Source organism: Chlamydotis macqueenii, chromosome 4 (genome assembly GCF_036417535.1).
Source record: "Chlamydotis macqueenii isolate bChlMac1 chromosome 4, bChlMac1.mat, whole genome shotgun sequence".
Classification (NCBI taxonomy): Eukaryota; Metazoa; Chordata; class Aves; order Otidiformes; family Otididae; genus Chlamydotis; species Chlamydotis macqueenii.
The window spans coordinates 2978153-2991835 of NC_141559.1; the positions used below are offsets into that span (position 1 = coordinate 2978153).

The 13683-nt window shown below is 41.2% G+C and overlaps 1 protein-coding gene across 2 annotated transcripts in view; it reads left to right on the top strand.

Moving 5' to 3' along the window:
- ANK2 (ankyrin 2) overlaps positions 1 to 13683 on the top strand; it is a 289370-nt gene that overhangs the window by 22123 nt on the left and 253564 nt on the right. The window lies entirely within an intron of this gene.

A 13683-nucleotide genomic window follows, 5' to 3' on the forward strand; every position in this document is an offset into this window, starting at 1 on the left:
ACGGTAGTTATCGCTGGAGTTTAAAGGTTAAAGCCGGTACTAGTCAGGTCAGCACTGGTGCTGTAGGGCTTGATCTGCAGGCAGCTGTGATATGGATAAAAAGCACTCGGTTGACCTGGAGAGTTTTTTGGATCGGCTCCCTGGCTGCCCATCTGGGTAATTAGTGACTCTGGATTTCAGCGGAGTAGCTTGGTAATGATTCCTGGAATTGTTTCTAAGCATGTTAAAAAAAAAAAAAAAAAATTATGAAAAGAAACAAACCCGAAGAAATAAGAAAAGCCCTTGTTGCTGGATGATGTCCTTTCCACTGAGTGATTTACTCTAGTACCTGTGTGGCCGTGTGGACTCTCTAATGGGTTTAAACAGCCAAAAGAGCAGAATTTTTGGTGATACGTATATATTTTCTTCCCCCGTCTGGCTTTCTGGCATCTTAAATCAAGGGTGCATTCACTGTAATCGGTAGTTGTATGGATGCGAGACTGGAGTCGCGTTAATCCGTTTCAGAAGCAGTGGGAGTGGACCCGGTTTCTAACACTTTCTGCACCACTCTTTTTTTTTTTGTGAAGGCTTTGACTGTAAATTGTGACAGGTCCATGACTGGAAAAGAAAAAGGTGATTGTCAGACCATAACACTTAGGAGGAATAAATACCAGCTAAAGTTTACTAGATTTGGTGTTACTGGGTGGCTTCGGTCTCCTGCGGTAAACTGTTCTGTAAGCTCTGTGCTTGGGTCTCTAATTGATACCACTTAGGCACAGAGCAGAAGCAAATATCTCGTGTAGTAAACAAAGCAGCAGATTTAAGTTAATGCTAATGTGTTTGCAGCCCGAGCCAAAAGCTTTTTGGGGTTATTATAGCATGCTGGGCATGCAGCCCATCTATCTAAGTGTCTGGAGGAGACAAAAGTTATGGATTGACTCATTGTACAAATCAGCTCATCTGAAAGTCAGATTCTGCGGCGTGTTGCCATCAGTAATTTAGCTGTATTAAGTACGGCTGAGGACGGATGGCAGCGTGGCCGGAATATTGAGATGGGATTTCTGAGATCCCAGGAACCGTTCCCTGTGTTGCCACAGATTTCCTGTGACCTGGGGCAAGTCATTAAATGTTTCGGTAAAAGAGGGTTGGTGATTTTTCATCAACCTTCTTTTTCTCAGGGCACTATGAAGATTAATGTGTTGCAAGCATTGATGAGGGGAGCAAGTAAGTACAATATCAAACAAAACATTTGAAGAGCGCGTGCCCTGTACACGACTAGATAATATTTTTGTGCTTTGTAAAGCTATCCTGCAAGTGTGCTTCATCCTATTGTATCCTTACATGTCAGCATGCACGGCTAAAGGGGCTGAGTTTTAATGTTGGCACTAAATCCTGAGTATTGATTTGGGGCAACTGCAAAGAGCTGCTGTTCACTGCCAGTTACGAACTAGTACAGGGTTTGGTTATCTCGAACTATGCAAACTGAGATTCAAATTCAGACATGTATACAAGTTGCATTTTAAGCTTCGTAACCCCCAGCCCTTCCTGCAGAGAATAAACTAACAAGATAGTGGAGATCTGCGGGATATCTGCCTGCTTGGAAGCGAAATATTTGTGTTTTGATAGAACAGCTTCATCCAGGCTGGTTAATTACACAGAACAGAAAGTTCTTAAACTCCATGCAGAGACTTTAATTATAAGTTAGTCCTCCTAAAATGGGTCATGAGGCACAGCAATTAGTCTAAGATGGTGGTTTTTTACTCTTCTATATCGAACATCGCATTAGAAATGGTGTTAAAAGTTTTATGATCATACAAAATACGTACCAAGTCATGTAGATATGATTCTCTTGCCTTTTTTTTTTTTTTATTAAATACTTTTCAGCACGTATTCTCTCTTTTGTCCCAAAGCTCAGCAACGCGGGCTGCGGGGCTGCTGCAGAGGGACACCTCACACTTGGCGCGTTCACGTGTGCTGGGCGCTTTGAGCAGGAGGTGGGATGGACACGGCACTGTCGTGCTTGTGAAGTACGATTCCGGGGAGCGTGGCAGCGCAGGGGGCATCAAGCCTTCCCTCGGTGGTGCTGGCTCTTTGGTGTCTTCCCCTCTTGACCGGCGTAAACCATGTCTCCTCACAGCCAAGCCTGCTGTCATTGTCATCCAGAATTTTGTTTATTTTAATAGGTTCTATTTGAAGGAGTGTCAGTGATCTATATATTTGGAGCTCAGTGTTTTTCCGTGGCTAACTCTGCCATTTTAGCTTTTCAGCAGAACACCTGTTCCACTTCCCAGAGACAGCCTTTTGCCTTCCCACTCCCTGCAACATCTCTTCTCCATCCCACCCGTCTTCAACCCTTGCAGTGAAACTGGAAACTGAGCCTAGTCACTTGACTGCCTTCCTCTGCTCTTTCGTTGACCTTCATCTGGGCCCATAGGTTAAGTTTCAGAGACATTTATGTAATTTGTTTTGTTTCAGGTTTCTTTTCTTATTAGATAGTGGCCTGAAAATGTTTTTCATGTTGGTTCTAAAACTTAATTGCAACTTATTTTGGAATGTCTTCCTCTCCCACTTTTTTTTTTTCGCCTGACAAAAGCTTCCACTTTACACTTTTTTTCCCCGCTTTGCAATGTGTTTTGGAGACGAGAAGCAAATAAGTTTTGAAAATATGTATTTCTGTATATATTTTAAAAAAATATATATGCATATATATGTAAAATAGAAAATTTGACACATCATCCCTTAGTTCTCTCTGATAATTCGTTTTGGAAAGTAAGGGAGAGAAAACTTCTTAAAACAGGCAATGTATCTTATTTTTTAAAAAAAGGAACTTAACTTTGAATCTTTTCTGCAAAATTCAGAAGTCTTGAAAACCTTGGTTATCAACATGACTATTTTGAATCTAAAGCCATTTTTCATGTGTTAGGAAAAGTATAAGATGATGATCCCTTAGGTTGATTTTGACCTGTGGTACACTGATGAATACACACTGTTAAAAACAGTTGAGCTCTATTGTGATTTTTATTTTGTGGCTCAGCACAGGTTTGGGTTTGTGGTAGTCCTGTGCCTTCTTGAGCTTCGTTGATGGCAGTATACATATATATATATATATATATTTTTTTTTTTTTTTTTTCCCTTGCATAAGAAACATCTCCACTAGGTATTTTCCCCTCTGCTATTTGAAGTTCTGGAGAGAGAACCTAACATTGTTTCTTGGTCTTTTTTTCTGGGAAAAGGTGTAGGGCGGAGGTGAGATTTTAACAAATGTGGATTACTTAAATAAATTATAACTTAAAATTATCATCTACCTAGAGGGAAACTACAAGATTAGCTGTAAAGGAATTTTGCATGTTGTGCCTTCTACAGAAAATGTAGATTTCAGGGTGTCTTTGAGATTAAACAGGAAGGGGAGGGACACTGTAAAAAGGCAGGTAGTGACAGGACAAGGGGTAATGGCTTTAAACTGGCAGAGGGCAGATTTAGATTGGATATAAGGGAGAAATTCTCCCCTGTGAGGCGGTGAGGCGCTGGCCCAGGGTTCCCAGAGCAGCTGTGGGTGCCCCATCCCTGGCAGTGCCCAAGGCCGGGTTGGACGGGGCTGTGAGCGACCTGGGCTGGTGGAAGTGTCCCTGCCCAGGGCAGGGGGCTGGAACTGGATGAGCTTTAAGGCACCTTCTGACCCAAACCATTCTGTGTTTTTATGGTAAGAGCTCCTATTTATTAATTGAACAGAAAGTTGATGACTACTAGTAATAAGCATTTATAAATTTTTAAAAGGATTAATTGATTCAAGAGTTGGTTTTGTAAGCAAGGAAATCAATGTTAGGATTTGAGCTGAGGTAAACATGGCATTATAGGCTCTTTTCATTTCTCAGTCCTTTTAAATAGTGACAAAACTTAAAATCTTAATTGCCTTCAGTTAGAGAGAGCTATTATTTATTTGTCTGTGCTCTGACCTGCCGAACAGCTGGGCTGATTTCACACTGTGGGGACCACTGTGGGTTGCACGCCTGCAAAAGAAGACATCCCTTCGGATGCCTTCCAGCTTCTATAGACGTGCTGCTTTGATTCAGAGAGACAGCAGAAATCTTTATCAATACAATTAAATCCATTAATTGAAGTGCTTCTTGCTTCTTTGCTCTTTCTTTGCCCTAAGCGCTTGCTGCTCCTGGCTGTTCGCATGCTTGTTGGCATTCCTACAGGTGGCACGCTAAATTCTTTGCTATTTTTGCTATGCATCGTTTAGGAAGATAAAGCATTTCAACTCTTGCCTTTTTTTTTTTTTCTTCTTCTGTGAAAGGGATTTTGAATGATTGATGGAAAGGCAGCAGATGGAGTGCATGTACTGATGCAGCAGAACAGTTACGTAGTATGGAACAATTTATTGGTTTAATTGGGAAAAAGAAGTTGTTTTTTTTTCTGGGAGGTGATCGGTGTGCAGCTGTCCGTGTTCCATAATAACATCAGGTAATGGTATATGAGCACTTAAAAGAAAAAGGTTTCTATTTCTAGTCTTTGAAATGACTCGCTGATAATGTAGAGCTGCAGCTATTGGAATTCCTGTGGCACAGCGCATGCTGCTGCAGGAGATGTCCCCTTTTGTCCCAAGGGATTGGAAAGTATCTGGTCTTTTCTCCTGTAATTTCTATTTGGTTCTGAGTTTCCATGTCTGTCTCTCTTTTTGATTATTTTTTTAACATCTGCTGGCTATTTTTCCTGGTTTTTGGACAATAGTTCCATTATGTGCTATTGTTAGTTACCAGTTTCTAAGAGTTGTGTCTAATCTTTGGTGGTGGTTCTCTGAACAGATCTTAGCATTGTCCACGGGTTTTACCTTATGATTTCTCTTGGGTTTTTCCCTAATGAAAGGGCAGAGGAGACCCCATAAAAAGGTTTGATGTGTTGGGTCGTTCATCTGTATGAATTTGCAGAGTGACAGGTGCATCTTGTGCTTTATTTTGACAAATTTTTAACCTGGATCTGAGTGGTGGCTGAATGAGTATAGATCAAACGACTGCAGTCGCGTTACTGAAACTGCTTCTCAACAGTCTCGAGTAAAATGTGTTGCATGGCCAGTTGACACCAGCTCCTATATTGGCTATAAAAAAGAGGATAAAACCGTGGAGAGGTGACATACGCTGGAGGCCCTTCGGAAGCCGTGCACGACGCGTGGCGAAGCTTCCAGTGCGTTAGGGTGGTGACTGCGGCAGCCTTCTGCTCGCAGGGTGGTCGGAACGTTTTAGACAAAAGGCGTTTTCTGGAAAATCTGCCATTTTCACTGGCTGGCTGGATTCAAAAGGAAGTTTTTGAAGTCCAGGCTGCTCTGCTGTCAATAAAAGGGGGGGGAAATAGCTCAGCCGTGATTCTCTTGACCTCCATTTATTTTATGGAAGCAAAACTTGATTATGTCTGTGCGTAGTTGCTGTCTAAAGGCTTTTAGCATCTGGTCAGTCTCTGCTTGTCATACTCGGCCTGTGGCCGAGAGCATCTCGTCTCGGTGCCCCGTACCTTCAGTCTTAATTGCTGCAGCCTAAGCAAAAGGAAAAATGGCTGCACGTTTTATAGGCTACCTGACGTGTATCCATCAAATACTTTTTTTCTTTTTCTTTTTTTTTTTTTTTTTTTTCCCTCCTCTCCATCCCATGTAGTCAGTAGCCTCTGGTAGCACGTGGTCACTTTGGCAGAGAATACTAAAATGAAACCTCAAAGAACTTGGAAAATACTACAATTCAGGTCTTTGGGGAGAAGAGCAAAGACCTATTTGAAAGAGATTTTAAATTTTTTCTGCTGAAAATGAAAATAATTTCTGTAAAAACAATCTAGTATTCAGATGAAATTGCTGTCTGGATTTGGTCATTCCACGTAAGTGGTGTCTAACGCTAGCAGTACCAAGTAGAAGACAAGTGTGAAATTGTAAAATTGTAAAATGTTTTTTGTTTCCTTTTACTTCAGTTGATATTAGTTAAAAGATCAAAAAGCAAAACACTGCAACACAATATCGGTTGTTATGTGTGATAAACAGAATTTGCTTTTACTGATTGACGTACTGCCAAATAACAGTAATTTCCTAGGGTTTCACAGCATAGCCCATTGTTTATCTGTATTTTGGCAGTTTCCATCCATGTTAATTTAATTCTAGTGGGCACGTGGGTAATGGCTTCATCAAACTGCTGGGTTCTGCAGCCGCTGTCGCCATTCACTGGCTTTAAGCTGGGTGGACTTGTTTTGCCGTAAACTATGACTCATACACAGCTGAAATACGAACTTAAATTGGATGAAAAGAAGAAATCCGGAAGAGCCTGTCCTGTTTTTAAAAGCTGGTACACTGACAGACAGCGTTTTGTGAGAAGGGGCAACATTTGCAAGGCGTTTTGAACATTAACAGTTTAATTTCTAGGTGTGCTAACCGGCTGTTACTGCTTTCACTGTGAGGATGTAGATCATGCCAGGTCTTCAAAAGTGGCTTTAAGTGCTGTGCAGTGACAATTATATTAATGTATCGCATGTTTAAGCCTTATTTCCATGGGAAAGTAACCACTGGTTAAATGATAACATTGATGTTTCAGGAATGTAGCCACAGAATTCTTGTTCAACTATATACACGTATTGGACTGTTAATATTGTGTTTTTCTATTTAACATTTTTAAAAAATGTCTGTTTTCAGTTTGACTCTCCATATACCTGTTGTCTTTAAAAAAAAAAACCAAAACAACTTAGAACTGTCCATGTCAACATAAAGGTTTGTTTTAAGTTAAATATTTGAACAGGTGGATTTCTTCTCAAGATCGGGGGCTGTCTGTATGTAATTGTTTGAACATCACAGAAGGAACTTGCACCTGCCTTACCTTAACGTCTGGGATGTTTACGAACCCGGCTTCCTTAAATCAGCATCAATGGCAGCACTGCTATTGCTCTATTGCATCTCTAGCAGCTTTAGAAGACCTTTTTTTTTTTTAATGCTTATGCAGAAATTAGGCTTGTTTTCAAATTTTATTGTGCTTTTTAAAATTTTATATGTTTATGGAACTGTTGCAAAAGTAAGCATGGGGTTTTGTGTGGGTAGAAAGCAGAGGATAACTGTAGCGTCTCAAAGAAATGCTCGCTTCTGCTGTGAGCAGTCTTTCCGTTGTACGTAAGAGATAATGTTAGCAATTTATTACTCTAAGCTTACTGCTCTTGTACTGGGAAAGTCTTGACTAGAATAATGAAGTATTCAAAACTGCTTAAGAGACTCAAACATGCCATTTCTATTAATCTAAATGGGAGCTGCGTGGGCTCTGTAATCACTTAAGTAGCTTTGAAAAAACTCATCCTTAATCTGTTATTCCTCTGCAGTGATCAATGTTTTTACTCTGCTTTGTACAAGATAAAAAATTCCTTTTTGTTGTACTGAGAGCACACCGGGGAGTGCAGAATTGCCATTTTGTATTTAACACAAGTGTTAGGTAAAAGTATTGTATTCTTTAAAATCAGCATGAAATATTCACCTAAAGTCAACGTTTAAATGTGATGTGAAATTTTCATGCGTTTTCAAGAGTAAAAAATAATTGAGAGGTTGTAAGGACTAAACTATTAGAGTTAATAGAGGTCCGGAATGGCCTGGAAAGGTTCCTTGTCAGGGCAAAGGTGCCTGCGTAGCCTCAGCGATGTTCAGGCGCACCAAGGTGCCACGCGGAAGCACAGTAAGAGGCTTGGGGAGAGGAGCACTGGGTACCAGAATGCCTGCAAAGCCAAGTTTCTGCTGCTCGCAGAAACTTTTGTCCCGCAGTAACTTTGTAGAACGCAACTCTTCTGAATTTAAAAATAAAATAAACTCTGCTAAGTTGCCTCTTTCTCTGCAGCGTCCTGGATGCACGCAGCCGTTCCCGAGTCCATCAGGAAGGAATATATTAGCTTGTCAAAACTGAAGAATGAAACACAGATCTGCTAGTTTTAACAAATATGAATTTCCCAACTATTTTGTGGGAAAATTCTTGAGTGATTCTAACGAAAGTTTCTTCTCAAGAACACAGAACATTAAGAAAGTTACTTTAAATTTAAAATAAAGCTGTTGTCCGATGAGTGAGATGAAGTACGCAGTGCTGCTTTTATCACTTGCTGGAATCCATCAGTTTTTTGGGATCAGAATGAGGGCAATGCTCAGGGCTTTTGAATGAAACTTCCTGGCTAACAGGAGTTGGTAAATGAAGAGAAATTACGTTTCTTTTAAGTGAAAATTAATGTTGTGATTTAAAAAAAAGAATAACAGAGGAATTTAAAGAAAGATCTGTCTGAGAAAACAAACAAACAGTCATTCTTGTGTTTCTTTTGACTAGGTAAGGATGAGGTTGCGTTATTTGGGCAGCTTTCAGTGCCAATACAGATCAGAAGTTTAATTTTTGAAGCTCTCTGGAAAGCAACTGTGCTCTAAAATCCTTCTTCAGTGGTTTTCTTCATAGTGCTGAAAAAAACATCTCAAGGGAACTGAGGAATAAATATTGAGGAAACTAGCAATGTTCGCCCTTCTAATTTAAAAAAAATCTCTTCTGAAATTATGTGTTGTCAGTTACATTTTTGTCTGCAGTGGTGTTAATGTCAGCCAAAGAGATGTGTGAAGATTTATTCTTAAAAGAATTTTGAAGTGTGAAGTAAGTGGTGCATTTTTGGGTGGGAGGGAATGGAAAACAGACCACTTGACACAAGTGAGTTTGGAGGGGTGCGTGCCTGGCTCGCAGGGAAAGCATGCGCTTCTCTTGTCACCGTGCTTGGGTGCAGCTGATGACTTAGGTGGAATTTCTTGGTTTTCATGTCTTGAGGGAAATACAACCGCCAGCTTTATCCCTTCCGGGCTTTTTTGGCCCTGTACTGTTCTTCCTACCTGGCCTTCTTTGCTCCTCAGTTGTCATCTTTGCTCTCTATCTCCCCGCACATCGCTTTCCTCTGCGATTCCCCAGGGGCTGCCCTGGGATTTTGGCTTCGCTTCTGCAATTCGGGTGTCAAGTCTATACAACCTGACCTGCTCGCAAATATTTGAGTTATTGACAGAAGAAAAATAAAATGCCTCTTGTAAGGTAAGGAGAGATGTGGTTGTAGCAGTTAGTGCCTTCCTGATGTTATTCCTGCTCTCGTTGCCTCTACCATCCTGTGTCTCAATTAACGTGTTGGCCTGTAAGGTGTTTAGAGATGAGCCAACTGCATTGTTCAGTGTTGATGTGAATTTGCTGATGATATGAAACGTCTGGAAGAAATTCAGCATCCAGCTTTAGTTTTTCTCCCCAGTAGACTGGCTACTGTTGTCTTCTAGAAAAAAAAAAAAGCTCACTTTCAGAAGCATGGAAGTTAATTAATAATGTAAGAACTTTATGAATTTTTATTGAGTTGAAAAAGAGGCTTACACAGGAATATTGGTTTATAGGGCAGCAGGAAAGTCTACTGTTCAAGTACCGGTTCAGCCAACCAAGTCATGAAAACGAATGTCAGCTGAAATGCTATGCTTGAGTAGTCTGTATTTGTCGTGTAAAAATTGACAATGCGAATTTTATTGGTTATTAGTTTTCTGTACTTGAAAATGCAGATAAAATAAATTGTATTAATATTCAAATACAGCATAACATTTTAACTTACAGAACATCAGTGCAAAACAGCAAAGGAACTGTTTTAAAGTCTGTCTTGTATTGTGTATTTTTTGAGCATAAAGTTGTTGCAAATGTTAAAAATCAATTAAACGGGTAATTAGATTGTTTTTTCAATCTGAAGGTGTTGAAATAAATTATATGATGATTATCCTGATTTGCTGAATATCCTAAATAAAGGTAGTGGTTTATGCACTCTGCTAATTATTGTAGAACGCTGCTTAATTAAAACAGTACAGCCAGAAACAGTGTGATGCAGGAGGGGATGCCTCTGCTGACGAGAGGGTGCTTACCAAACAGCGGTGAAAGGTTTCACCCGCCGCAGCAGGCAATGCAAGACCGCAGGAAATGCGCAGTGACAAGATTAGCGGCAGGAGGATGGGACCCTCAGGCCTGCACTGCTGATCTTCCGATGATGGTCTTCTAACTCGCCTGCTGTGCAGCTGGAATCGGGGAGGCCGCGCGGCAGTGTGCAACCAGGAGCGCAGCAAGTGTTTTCCTTGGGTGCAAATGAAGCATACCACGGTTACGGAATCACGCGAGAAAGCAGACATGCAATTTCCACGTTTTCTAAGTTAATTATTAAAAAAATCATATTTTAGGCAACTTTCTGAATAAATTAAATGGCAAAGCATTTTAAAGTGGTTCTGACACTTCTTCTAAAATTCCATTTCTTCAGTTTGAAAAAAAAAACAATAAACCTGTAACACTTGCTGAGCCCGCTGCGTGATAAACGTGAGCACTGTTTCGATGGGCTTGGGTTCAGAAGCCAAATGGTCTGTGGGTGCTGTGAGGTGCCAAACACTAAAATGCTGTACCGAGGCTTTGTCACAAGTTTTTTAAAAGCGCACTTGCTGCAAGTCACTGGGGAGGAGTTGCTTTGGGTATTGTATTCTGCCTCCGTGTGCTTGAAGATGTGTCTGCGTGAAATGTATGCCAGTCACGGCAGGTGTCTACAAAAGTGAGTTAAGGCTCTAAGAAGCTGCGCGTTCATCAGCTCCTGTGACTGTTGTATCTCCTGGATTAAGGACTAGATTAAGTCTAGGTGCCTCTAGCTTGTCAAGTTACAAAAAGGTTGTGAATCTTACCTACCTGTAATAAATACTGTTCTGCTCGCAGCTGGTTCTGAGGTGAGGGTTATCTTCTGAGTGGATCGAAATATCCCGTACCTCTCCCTGACTTAGCACAACTTAAGGACGTGCTGCACCTCTCAAAAGGCCGTGCTTTGTTCCAGTGGCTCGCTAATTAGCGGAAAAGAGCAAGTGGGAAATTCCTTTAGCGCAGCTGGAGGGAATGTTGCAACACTTGGTGCAGGGCTCAGCTCCAGTTCATTGCTGTACCGCGGGCAGCTTTCAACATAGCGATGCCAAAACCGGGGCCGTGTTGTGCCAAAGAACCCGCTAGACCAGCACGCTCGAAACAACATGCAGGCGCCTCTTTCTCTGAAATGTTGCAAGCCTCCAACTTTTATTTTTGCTTGTATGGGTTTATTATTTTTCTTCTGAACTTAAGTCGCCTGCGTCAATCTTCGGGAATGACTCTGTCATCCAAAAGGATACAAAGGGTAAGAAATATTCTCTTGGTGACTGTGCAAAATGATGAAGACTCTCATCCATTCTGATTGATTTTTTTCAGCTTTATTGCTGAATGCGACCAGATATCAGGTGATGCGTGTTATTGTGGGAATATGAATGTGTAGCAGTAGAGCACAGAAGTCATCCTACTCTGTCATAGTAACATTTGCAAGAGGGCCATGGAGGTTCACTTCATGTGGTCAAAATTCTGAGAATGGTGCTGGCAGGAGCATCCAGCTGGTCCGTTCGGAACAGTCATTAACTGCAAGGAAAATGTTCTCTTGCGTTCATTTTCTTCTCCTCTTGAAATTCCCCCTTGTGCTTTCACGAAGATACACTGCAGCTCCCTGCCCAGACTCCCGGAGAGATCAATCCAGCTTTTGTTCTACCGAACTCTTTCAGCCCGGCGCTGCCGAGGCTGGTGGCCTCGTCTGATTAAATCTACTTCACTGCCACGCAACGCGACAAATGCTCTTGGTTCAAGTTGAATGGGAAAGCTTTTGCAAACAGGAAAAACAGTTGTCAGCTGTCACTGGTGTGGTACCAAACACGCTTTGTGCTAGAACAAGCAGACAAAAAAGCCTGTGAGGCGTACAGCGGATCAAATGGAAAACCTTCTTAGGGTACATCCAGTTCTATTAAGACTGGAGTGTATTTTTATCAAGACTTGTTTAACAACAGAGGGGAGAACATCTGTCAGCAAGTCTAAATGTGGAAAAATACTGTGTTCTGCTCTCAAGAAAGCCTAGAAATTGCAAAATTACATGATACTGTATCGTTTACAAGAAAGGAGGTTTTTAAATCTTAATTTGTTTTGCATACAAATATAGCTTTTGACATATATTTTTTTGTAAAAACTATTAAAAACGTTTAAATGAAAAAAAAACTGTTTTGGGGAGCGATGGAGACGGCTGTTTGGCTGCAGAGTGGTGGCTCTGCTTGAGAAACTGAGATAGGAGAGTGAAATGGGGTTGAAAGCGGTACCTGCGTGTTTGGCATGACTCTGGTTACCGAGTCTGTTGTGCAAAGGCACGCACGTGTTTTCAAGATAATAGGCTTATCTAACCAGATACATCTTTCTGGGTAACGCAGAATACTTATTTCTCCAGTGTAAGTAGTGTGTAGTCACCCATTGTCATGCTCTTCTGAACTTCTGCTGTGGTAGTTAGTGGTATCGTGGTCAAATCACAAGTCTCTGGGAATGTTTCTTACTGTTCCAGAACTGTGGACCAATTTTTTCCAGGTTCTCTGTGTTCTTATTCCCGCCTCGCAGCCCTGAAAGTTTGTTTATTACAGGACGTGGGACAAATTGGGATATTTCTGAGTTAGATGTCTCTGTGCGTGTGTGTGTTGTCTACTCCAGTTCTTGGTTTCTTTGAATAGATTAAAAAGGAGCAAATACTAGCTTTTTGTTTTTTTCTTAAGTGACTTGCATAACAATACGTAGCTTTTGAATTAGAGCTTGTTTTGAACTTTTAATCTGGAATATGGTAAGCCTCAGTGCTATGCCAGATTGATGCTTAATCCCAAACCAGATGAGGTTCAGCTGGGCATTTTATCCCTCATGCAGAAAGTCCTATGGCATGCTGACATTTCTTTTTGGGACTTTTCTTCTTGGAGGTTACTCATTCAATTTTTTTTTTTTTTTTTAATTAAATGTGAGCAAAGTCCAAATAGATCAACGTCCAGTAGAAGTTTCTAATTTAAAACCAAGTTAAACAGAAAACACTTCCCCGTATGTGTTTTCTACCGATTCCAGGTTCAGAGATTTCGTATCTGGACGGATGGGGAAGCAGCACCGTCCTTGGGTTGTGGCCATCACTGTGAATTTGACCTTCCAAGCACAGGCCCAGAAAGAAGCGGTGTAAATGGCCGTGCCAGCTGCTTGGTACAGTCGGGCTGTGGGCATGTCCGCCTCGCCCTTTCCAGGCAGACCTGCCCGCTCACTCCGGTTCCCGGGCTGGCTGGACGCCGGCCCGATCGGACCCGCTGCTGTAACACGTGAGCTGATACAATAAGCACTGCTAATAGCATGGGGTAACCAAATGAGAGCGGCAGTTCTTTAAAAACTCTTTTTGGGGAAAATTAAGGTGGTATGCTAATGCTTTTTGCTCACTCCTTGCCTTTTGCCCCTATTCTTCCTTCTCACTTCTGTCTTGGGGAAAATGCTTCATCCTTTTTGTGCTCTAGGAGGAGTAAAAAATGAAAGACGTGCTGCAAGTTTTAATCTGAATTCCTTACTTTTCATCTGAATTCCTCACTTAATTCTTTAGTGAATTAATAATCCTTCCTCATTACTGAAGGAAATAAGAGTTATTAGCATCCTTTGGGAACCCCTTCTTTTTTCTAACTTACACGATAAAAATTATGAACTAAAAGATATTGAAAGAAAAATTACTCTGATGATGACTTTAAAAAAATAATTGCAGTGTCTGTTTCTGCCCTCTGGCACTTACCCTTTACACCTCCCCAGACTGTAGGGAAACTTTCCGTCGCTGGGTTTCTCATACTGAAGAAGGAAA